A 10,752-nucleotide genomic window follows, 5' to 3' on the forward strand; every position below is an offset into this window, starting at 1 on the left:
CGTGTTCTTCTTCCTTCCTCGTCTTCGTCCGGATTGGATTTGGACGTTCATAACTGTTTTCATCATCCCCACCTACATAAATGCATACGAAATCTAACCTACAACATGGCATTACAAGACAAATAAAACTGACTTATAGTACTTATGCTCATCCACAATTACCATGTTTGGACCTCTCGACGTGTGTGTACCGTGTGGGCAAGCAAATCTGAAACAAAACATTGTGAAAGCAATGTAAAAAAGACTAAAAAACTGTTGAAAAATGAGAAAAGGGGTCGCAATATTTCATTTTTATTATGTAAATTTCAAAACTGGGAAAGGTGAGATGCGCGCATAAAGCAAGTGTCAATTAGTATTCAGGAAGCAGTCAAAAGCCCAATGAAACACAGTTTGATACCATAATATGCAGGATGGTCAAGTAACAAGTGCAACTCTGCGATGAGGAGAATGATATTAAGTTGCCATTCAATAATAACATTCCTTTCGTGTAATACTTCACATCAGAATGCATCAAATAAGTACAAACAGAGACATCAACTGACCACAAGACAAAAATGTTTTTTAAAAAGCAGACCATGTCGATGCGAGTAACAACCGTTTATTCTTTCCTTTCCTGCGATTATTGTTATTATTTGGGCTTGCTTATCCTCCAAGGGAAATAAACCCCACCACCACCACCACCATTTACCAAAGGAGTGCTAATGAATCACAGGAAATTCATTGCCACCCCAACAATGCACCAACCAAAAGACGAAACCACCATGACTGCATGAACTCTCTTGATAGGTGGGTTTAATTTCAGGCAATTATTCATACCCACATATGAATATTGTGTTGTCTTGTTATATTTCAGATTTATGAATCTTGCCCTCTCGTGATACATTACATACTACGTTTTGATAGTGTCACATACAAAAAATGATAAAAAGACACACACTCTTCTTAACGTAATGACGTTAAAATAAATGAAATTTTTCCTGAGTAATTTAATCAGATCTTAAAAACTAGAGGTGAGCTGGGCATCATCATCATCAAACCATTATCTTGGGATGAAGAAGAAGAAGAGACCTTAAATTTTCTTTGAGGAATGCGGACCTCAAACTTAAATATGTATGACTATTCATTCTCATGATACGTAATTTTAGTTGGAAACTAAAGGTGATACCTCGTCACTCGCTAACTCGTTGTCCCACCATTCAGACTGAAAAAAAGTTTGAATTTGTCATCAAGATTTATTGTGGGTGGCTCTGTGTACATAACATAACTTGTCCTATGTGTGTCCTCCTTTATAATGGTTCTCGTGGTCTGGTGGAAATGCTGCTTGAGTCGATGATGAAGATGAAGTTTGATGATGAGTTGAGGAGGAGGAGGAGGAGGAAGCACAACTTTGTACTTCAAGTGGTTACCAGGCTCCGGTTTCATATGAAAGATGGGCCAAGTAGGTAAAATTCCCATGTCATCTTTCTGTCTCCAGAGAAAAGACAAAGTCAACTTGGACCAGTGACTGCTTCTTCTTATGGTTTGGAACAAGGGCTAGGTTTGCATACACAATTTTTTCAAAAGTATAACGTGGCGCAAGCAAGCAAACAACACTGACTGAGTGAAGTGGTCTACGAAGTAGGGGAAATGTCAACCAGAATAGTGCGATGGCACGACGACAACGACGACGAGAAGGCAGAGAGAAGAAGATATTTTAATATTACATAAAATTATTTGTCTTCTTATTTATCTGTCATGTGGGACGGGAGGAATTTAATTTCAAGTGGAGTGCAAATACATGTCTTGTTTCCTTCAGAGTTGTACTAAATGCATACCAACCATTACGATATGAAAGGCAGATGGATGGATGGAGACGTTGGGGGGAAAGAGCAGGACGTTTTTATAAAGGACACAAAAATGCATTGTTGCTGCCGCACATGCAGAATTAATGACCATCTAGGATCAAGTTCGGTGCCAATGGACAAAACCGTTTTGTATTTACCAGTAGCACTTGGGAAGATGAAGACGCAACTTTTGGCCTATGTATGCATTTACATATGGCATATTATGCACATATCTATGTGTGACTTGTGTAACCGCACTCATGATTTGTCTGAAGATTGTTATTGCTAAATGGAAAAAATAAATGTACTTGAATAATAAATAATTTTGCAAATTGTACTCGCTACTTAATTTGCATTTGACTTTATAAAAACCTGCAGTGTGAAATTGAAATCGAATAAGTAACATGCAACTACTACTTCACGTATATTTTTATGTGCTTAGCCATAAAATGAGTAATGTCTTCATTTTAGAAAATTGAATTATGATGATTTATACATTTACTTGTTATGTGTCTCTTTTTCTCATTAGATTTAGAGTGCATTTAATGCTCGAAATAAATTAATTTTATAATTTGTGCCTCATAATAATGCATTTGACAGATATGACAAATGAAGAAGCACATGCATAATTAAATGCACATTCTTCAAACGGCAGGCTCAGTGATGCACAACAACCACAGTTTTTTGACATATCCTCCGCTTCACCAATTTTAATAATTTACGGTCATCATCATCGTGCACAGATAATACGAAAGCATGACAGAAAAGGAAGGGCGGAAGGGACATGCACAAGCGTAATACTTGGTTGGGCTACTAAATAGATTAAAGAAATTGACAAACAAAGCGAAGCAGCGAGATTTCAAAAGCGCATCCTGAATCGCATCATCAAAAAATCCTAATTTACTGCTAATTGAATCGCACAATTTTTGTTTCTTTTCATAACCAGTTGAATTTAAGCATCCAACAAATTACGGCGTGTCCCATTGTTTGTGATCTGCACTTCTCCCTGTGTGGTATGACAGTCGGTATGCGATAATAGGACAAAATAAGAAATATGGATAAGCACTAATAACTTATTTTCTCTTTTTCCCTTTGTGAAAAGAAACTGCAAACTGCACAGGACACACAAGTTGAATTACAAATTGAAAACTGACTTATTGGATTAAGACATTAGGGTTGAACCACGCAGTTAGCAGTTTCAAATTGACATTTGAGCGTATATACCAAACGCCTGCATGCCACTCTTTTTTGAATGACAATGTCAACCACACATGTCATCTCGCACTGATTATAACCCGGTTGACTTTCATTCATTCATTCCTCAGAGATGGATGAACGTCTGTGCATGACGCGTCGTACTAAATGCTTTGATGCCTCCGTGTATGTACTTCCGGATGATATTCATTATTCAAATCCAAGCCTGCACAGCAGCACACACCAAAAAGTCATAGAATAATTGTATGTAATCGTAACGAATGCAGAATTCACTGAATACAATGAATAAAGGAAAATTACAAAGAAATGCAGATGGATTAAGGACGAGGGAAGGGTTAACGAAGGAAAAACATCCTCCATCACACATCACATCACTCTTGTACAAATCAGATCGGCATACAGATTTCCATTATATTTAGTGGGCTAGATGGTACAAATGAGAATATTATTATTGTTATTTTGGAGGAATAAGTTCGAGTTTGACACGGTCTGACTTTTGATTCTTCTCTGAAACGTTTGTCATGTATGTGATCTCTGCGGGTTGGTTGGCTTATTAATTTTGGTAAATGTGCACTGAATCGACAGACATGTCCGGCAAGACCTTGCATTGTTCTCAACTATTGTTCCGTCCGGATACACACGGCTTTTGCTGCCTAAATCATTTTGCATGTGGGGATGAGATTCGTTTAGCGACATTGTTGTTGACTTTTGGGTGATAAGCTGTTTAACAAAACCACCAGCAAAGCATTTTGCGGTATTTATTTGTGTACACACTTTCTGTTCTAAATTTAACCTAGTAGCACTTTCATAAAGTGGTGTGACTTACTCTGAAGGGATCAATAATACCGGTTTTTCACAGTAACAGAATTCCACATCAGTCAACCGTCACTCAATTTGAAAGTTGACGATGGTCGTGGTCAGGCCGTAATCATTGCTATCTTATTCTTATAATATGGATATTATTATTATCACCTTGTTGCTTTGACTTTGGAGGGCGGAGCGCGTGAAATTGTCGTTTCAGCTGCCGGATCTAAACTTCTTTTGATTAGTATTAAAGGAACCTAAAATGTCAAAGTCTACTAACTTGAGGTGCACTTAAGAGTGACATTTAAGTCAGCGCATACCTTATTATTTGCCCGAGTTATGTGGGCAACCTCAAAAATCCCCAGAGCAAAATGAATGAATATACCGTAATTCTACAAGGAGTTAAGAAATGATTGACTTTATGGTGGCATAATCACATCGGTTCGCTACAGCGTTACCTTTAATCAAAGGTTAGATTCCACTGGGACACCTTATGCAAGGCGGGGGAGAGAACAAACTCGACGATTTTGACTGCAAGACCTTTTCACATTGTCAGCGTCGACTTGACGAGTGACATTTCGAGCCACTTCTTGACTCGGTAGCTTATTTCTTCTTGGCTTGGCATATGTAAGAGAAGAAAGCTCTTGACCGACAAATGAGCAAACAAACGGAGGCGGACGGGGTACTTATGTGTGTAATAAGTGGGGGACAAATGGGAATTTAAGTTGGAATTGGCCATTATTCACTTCAGAGGGATTTTGGTGGTGGTTATGAGATTTCAAAATAAGTAGTTTCATATTTATTATACTTTAATGCCACTCAAAAACCCACATTATTTAAAAATAGTAAACAGTTACATAAATCTAATAAATAAGAATCACATTGGTCATTTCATTATGCATCTGCCTCATATTTTATCTACAGATAAGTACTTATACATAAATTCATATGCGTAATAAAAATGTATCATTTCTTTGACGAATGCCTCACTCACTTTACATCAAATTCTGATTTTTTGTTTCAACAGATGAAAGTAAATGGATTACCGGTTCACCACAAGTGAGGTTTTTACCATAATAACCAACTCTTAATTTTAATGGAAGTCGTCGGTGATGCAGTTATTCTTATGGTGGAAAGCTAATTGAAATGCAAGACGACAATTGGGTGGTCACTGTGAAGTCAACGAGCAGCACACAGTGAACGTCAATGTCGGCAAGGCTTTAAAAATCTGATTCTAATCGTTAAGGCTGTCAGAATCGCATTAGAGGAGTCTTTTGTGTTCTTCCTCATGTGTCGGCTCATCCCCATTGTTCCCACTCTCGGAAGGGATTCAGCTCAAAAAGTTAGTTTCAGTGTTTCAACCCTTTCACCATTATCTCCCTTCGTCTTCTTCCTATTATAACTAGTCTCCTCCCCCATTTTATTTCGTTTTAGCTTCCACTTCCAAGTTGTCAAAGTCAATTCACTTCTTTCTGGCTCTGAATTTATTTCATTCCTTCCGAGGGCTCAATCTTGCCGCTTTTAATCCGAAGTACTTAAATGTGTTTCATTTAAGTATTTGCTTGTGGTAGCTCCCTCACACAATCCCTATTTTTATTTTATACTAAAAAACACAGGAAATCGTGGACATCGTAATTCAAATGACATTTTTTAATTGAACCTGCAAAACGAACCCAGAAGTTAAAGTCACATGTAAATTTTCCATTAATTTAAAAACTTTTACTTTTATGAAGCGAAGAAGCTGTCTTTTGTTTGTCGGTAGAAGATTCTGACTAGAAAAATCCATTTGTGATTATTCCTTTCTCTTTAATCACACACAAAAAATCGATTTCCTTCCTTAACATCAACAGATTTGTAGTTTCTTCTTGCTAGTTTGGTAGCATTAAAGATTGAGATTTGATCAGAGTACTTAATACTTGGAGTGAACAGGGTGTCAATCACTATCAATCGGAAGGCAGATTGATAGTGCATTGAGTGTAAAAATTGTAGGCAAATTCATCTGACGGCTAGTGCCACACACACAAGCTGGTAAATTCTTATGGGCACGGATAATGTTATTGTATTGTTGAGAATTCATGCAACCCATTTGCCTTTGTTACATTGTTTTGTTCTCCGACAACAAAACAAACCAATTCCGAGTAACCATTAGCATACAGACAGAAGACCAATTCCATCTCTTCTCTCCTCCAGTGACAAGACCAGGTGTTGGATAGAAATTGATTTCGAAGGGTTGGATAGGCACTGGAATTTGAATGCGTAAAACGAATTCTGATCGGAACTATAGTTCAAAAACTATATTTTTTTAAAAATCGAGTAGTAAATTTTCTCAGCGTTTTTGTGAATACATGAAAATTTGCAAACCGTGGATAAATACAATGACTCGTATTTGCACCATTTTTCACAGGTAAATGGAAATAAAAACTTGAGAACTTGCCCGTTAATTAGGAAGCCTCAACCCATAATTTGCCGAACACCTTCATCCTCTCTACCTCAAGAAAGACACAATACATAAGTGATTTTTGCGTGCAGATAATCCATCCTGCTTCTACCGTCTAATGGTCCCCGTGTAATATACATATTCTTCTCTACGACAAAGTTCCTTTGGTTCGAGCTGCATAACATAAACACACGGAGGACTAATTATAAGGATGAAATACCCCAGCTCTGATTTCAAAAAGATAACGCAAGCAGATGGTCATGAAGTAGGTTTAGCCTAAAATAATTGGTTGTGAACTGCAAATTGTATGACTTAAACGCCAATATATTTTGTGGAATCGTTATATTTACGGGTAATTTTAAAGCCATCTTATATACGCACATGTGTACGTATGTAGATCTCACAAAAGGGTGCACAAATTTTACCAAAACTATTAGTTATTTAACCGCAACAAGTATCACAACTAGTTAACAAGAGGAATAGGAATGTAGGTACATAGATATCTGTAATATCGGTGAAATTGGTTTACGGTAGATTTTTACAATGTATAATAATTTACTTGAAAGAAACAGAGATAGAGAACTTAAACCAAACTAGTCCCAATTATCTCATGTTTTCCGGCTTAAGGTTTTGTTTTGGCATATTAAGAACATGAGGAATTGTAGTATTAATAATACACTTGAGAGTACAATGCAATGGTGTAATAACAATTTGCAAATATCGTTCATCCCTTTTTTTCTTTCTTGGTCACGTTATTTGCTATTCGTTATTATATTACGAACTAATGCCAGGATTATCTTCAAATCTTCGCCATCAATATTCACGAGTGACCGACAAGAAGACAGACATCAATAATCAGGTTGGTTGGTCTTGGTCGGTCGTAAAATTGAGATGGTTTTGTACGCAGACAAACATCAAATAAATGAAATTGGTCTTTCTTTTTGTGGTTCAGTTCACCATTAGTTTTGGGTAATGGTTGATTGTTGTAAAATAATAAATGTCGATACAACATTATACTCCCGATGACTGACTGAAAACAGAAATTAATGACGAAGAGTTTTTTTTGACGAATTGTACCCAACTGCCTGTCTACATAAGTGAATATTTCTCAAGTGCAGACAGTGCGAAGAAACAAGTCGTCGATGTCATGTCCTCCACGTAATGACTCACAACTGATTTACTGTTGCAAATAAAGTTGAAAAGTTTTTTTAATTATTTGCAAATCCAGTTTTGCATATGCACATCTGTAACCCAACGCAATTTTAGGTGCTGGTATTTATGTTATGCAAATGCAAGTTTGGACATGATTCGAACATGCCCAACAACATTGTTGTTACGCTTGCTTGTTTGGAATGAGAGAAAAATTTCCTGTAATTTATTTACTTTTCATCATTCCTTGTTTTATTTCCATTTTTACCTTATTTGTCCAGCAAGGCTATTAAATTCCTGGCGTTCTTGGGTGTGCATGTGTTATTATTATTGTGTGTATGTAGGTTAGGAGAAAAGAGAGGCCTAAATAAACAGAAAGAGAAAAACATATTATTCAGAGGTTCTTCGAATTCGGTTCTTGTTCTTTATTTTTGAGGTTATAAATGTATAAAAGTTATAGCTCATCAATCTTTTTCCTGTTCATTTAATGTTCAAACTAAACTGACTTTTTTATTAGGGCTGCAGCCAAGGCGGAAACTTTCAGAGTTCTTTTTTTGCTATACACCACCATTGTTACATACACACTGGAATATTGTGTGGTTATATACACAACGAGTCATGTAGTATAAAACTCAGTCACAGTAATTGAATTTTTAAACACATTTTCAAAATTCAAGTTTCTCTAGAACAAGACTCGTAATAAAGTTGTTAGTTTTTTGGAACTCCCTGGTCAGCAATTTGTTTCAGATGAAAGAAAGCGAGTTTTACGTAAAAGTTCAACAAGTTCTGTATGTCCATCTAAAATAGTGCCATTGGTGGTGATGTGCTTGTCGTATCTGTCTTGTCTTATGCCCTGGGAAGGAAAGGCTTGATAAAGTCATCTGGTGTGATCTCTTGTAGACACATTGTTGTTCGTACCTGGAAAATCCTGGCCAGGTGAAACCTGGTCGACGTAATATTCAGGACGGATATTATTATGGGATGCCCCACTGCCTTATTTTCCCCAACACGACACCATTCCCTGTAGAATCAAATAGAAATGTAACGCAAACACAACACTCGCTTATCAGCCAGATATCGGAAGGACCATCATCATCCAGAATTTTAAATTAACTGATTCTGATCTAGAATCTGAAACCATTTGGGAAAACACGGATAAGTTATTCCGTCCTGACAAGAAGAAAGCAACTTTGTACATACATATGTAATGGTAGCAAAGCAACGCTTGTATCGCCTTTGTCATTCATCTCGTCAATTATCCTGGATGGGATGAAATAAAAATACGAGGAGACTTAAAAACACAACTAAACCAAAGGTTGTTTGTGGCCGATAGGAAAGATCTCCTGCTCGAGTCTTTGACTGATGGCAGATTAATAATACCCCAATTTGACAGTGACATCGACATCCTTATGTTATACCACCAAGCACTATCAAACCAATCCATTGCCAAGGGCCAGAGAAGACCAAGACGGATTGATATTTATTTTTGATTTCTGATCCCCACACAACAACAACAATTGAGCAGTAGGCTGAGAGCTTTATCTGAGGTTGGCCAAGTAGTAAAATGTATTTCTAAAGAAAGAAAAAGGCTTAAGTTGAGAAAAAACGCTGCTCAGTGAGCAGGGAACGTTCAACTAAACCTCAACAATGAAAAGTATCAATAATAAATCCATTTATTCAATAATTGACAATCCAACTTCACCCTGCATGGCTGCAAGTGTTTGATATGATAGCTTTGGTCGGGTTGTGTTTTGCATTGTGTTGGAGGTACCCTTCTCCTCAGGTCTTCTGTGTAATGCTCATCCAGTTAGTCAAGGTAGGTATTCAACCGCAGGATAACATTTGACATTCTGATCAAAGATTTGTCCAGAGATTGAATGGATCACCGCTAGGTATGTACATATAATGGAAGCTCTCTATCGTTTTTTACCTGTGTTTAGGTTTGATTTCCAAGATTGAATGTAAAGTTTACTTTTCATTTAAGTTCGAGACCACCTTTGAAATTGACATCGTTTCAGGTAAGAAATTTGTCCTGATGGGGAAAGAATTTCAATCGATGGCATTCAACTCCAAGCAAGTTTGCAGCAATTTTATTAAAAGTGGAATATCAATTTTATGGTGAATTTGCAAAGTTCATGCATTACTCAAATCTTACATAAATTCATCTGCTTATATAATCCATGCTTTTCGGATGGGAGGATATTGGCCTAAAAAATATTAAACTCAAAACTACACCAATATTATCGGTGCACAAAAATTGGGCCTCTAAATCACCAGTCAGATGTGCAACCCTCAGAAAAGGAGCTATAAACTATCTCCTTGTTGATCTTGCCCTTTATCAAATGAAACGATTGTTACTAATCTTGATCGAACATTGCTCTTGCTCGAATGGAATCAGCATCAACAATCTCAATCTAAGGTTCACATTGGACAGCTAAACAATCAATACGTATGTATGTATACGTAGCAGTGGAATGAATGGCGTGTCCCAGAAGAATATGGGAACTAGATAAACCAATTGCTGGAGAAACTGTCTCTTTATCCTTTCGTTTAGACATGAAAGAACTGCTGGTTGACAAGCCCCACACAAGTTCAGGTGCCCTTTTCCAAAAGATTTAAAGTTTCCGACAGAAAAATGTGTAATTCGATATTGCTTCTCTGATTCCAAAATGATACCTAAAATTTCACAAAATTTTAAATCATGGCCGTGGTAATACCATGAGTTGTGTGTTATACGCTTGTAATACATGCTTGGTTTGCGTTAATTGAGTCTGCAGAGGAGGAAATGCAGCTATAGAAGTGACACAAATCAACAGCGTCATAAAAATTACCTCAGTCATCATTGTTTCCCATGCCCTTGTCCGTTCTGCTGGTCCTCCTCTAGGTGTCCATTGGCTGTTAAATGTGTTTCTGTATTATTACTCATTCATTCCACAACGCAGGTTGTTCCACAACGGTGATTTGTATGGGATCATGCACATTTTAAATTCAAATTTCTCCGTTTTATTATCCTCATTGCCATTTCGGTCGTAAAATAAAGTCTAAAATGTACACAGAACAATCCCATCTTCTCTGCTAAACAATAAACAATAAACATGATGAAAAATATCAAACATTTCATGGTTTAACAGCAGCATATGGATAGATGGACATATGTATTACACAAGGATGGCGATGAGCACCATGTTGTACGGCGGATGGTCTCTGGTCACCTCTCTGTAAGACGAGTATTAAGCCAAAGTCGTGACAGCGTGTCGTTTTTATTAGTAAACTTGTAAATCTTATACAAGTCTCACAAGTTACTGAGCTGGTGCATACGTATTT

The 10,752-nt window shown here is 37.0% G+C and overlaps 1 long non-coding RNA gene across 1 annotated transcript; it reads right to left on the reverse strand.

Annotated features, from left to right (window-relative positions):
- Positions 1-7,716: 7,716 nt before the first annotated feature.
- Positions 7,717-8,918, reverse strand: LOC118438947. The gene is made up of 3 exons (XR_004837159.1): positions 8,629-8,918; positions 8,347-8,559; positions 7,717-8,281 (listed from the first exon to the last, which is right to left on the reverse strand). It is a non-coding gene; the product is annotated as an uncharacterized LOC118438947 (long non-coding RNA).
- Between the last annotated feature and the right edge of the window lie 1,834 nt (positions 8,919-10,752).

Source organism: Folsomia candida, unplaced genomic scaffold (genome assembly GCF_002217175.1).
Source record: "Folsomia candida strain VU population unplaced genomic scaffold, ASM221717v1 Fcan01_Sc028, whole genome shotgun sequence".
NCBI classification, from domain to species: Eukaryota; Metazoa; Arthropoda; class Collembola; order Entomobryomorpha; family Isotomidae; genus Folsomia; species Folsomia candida.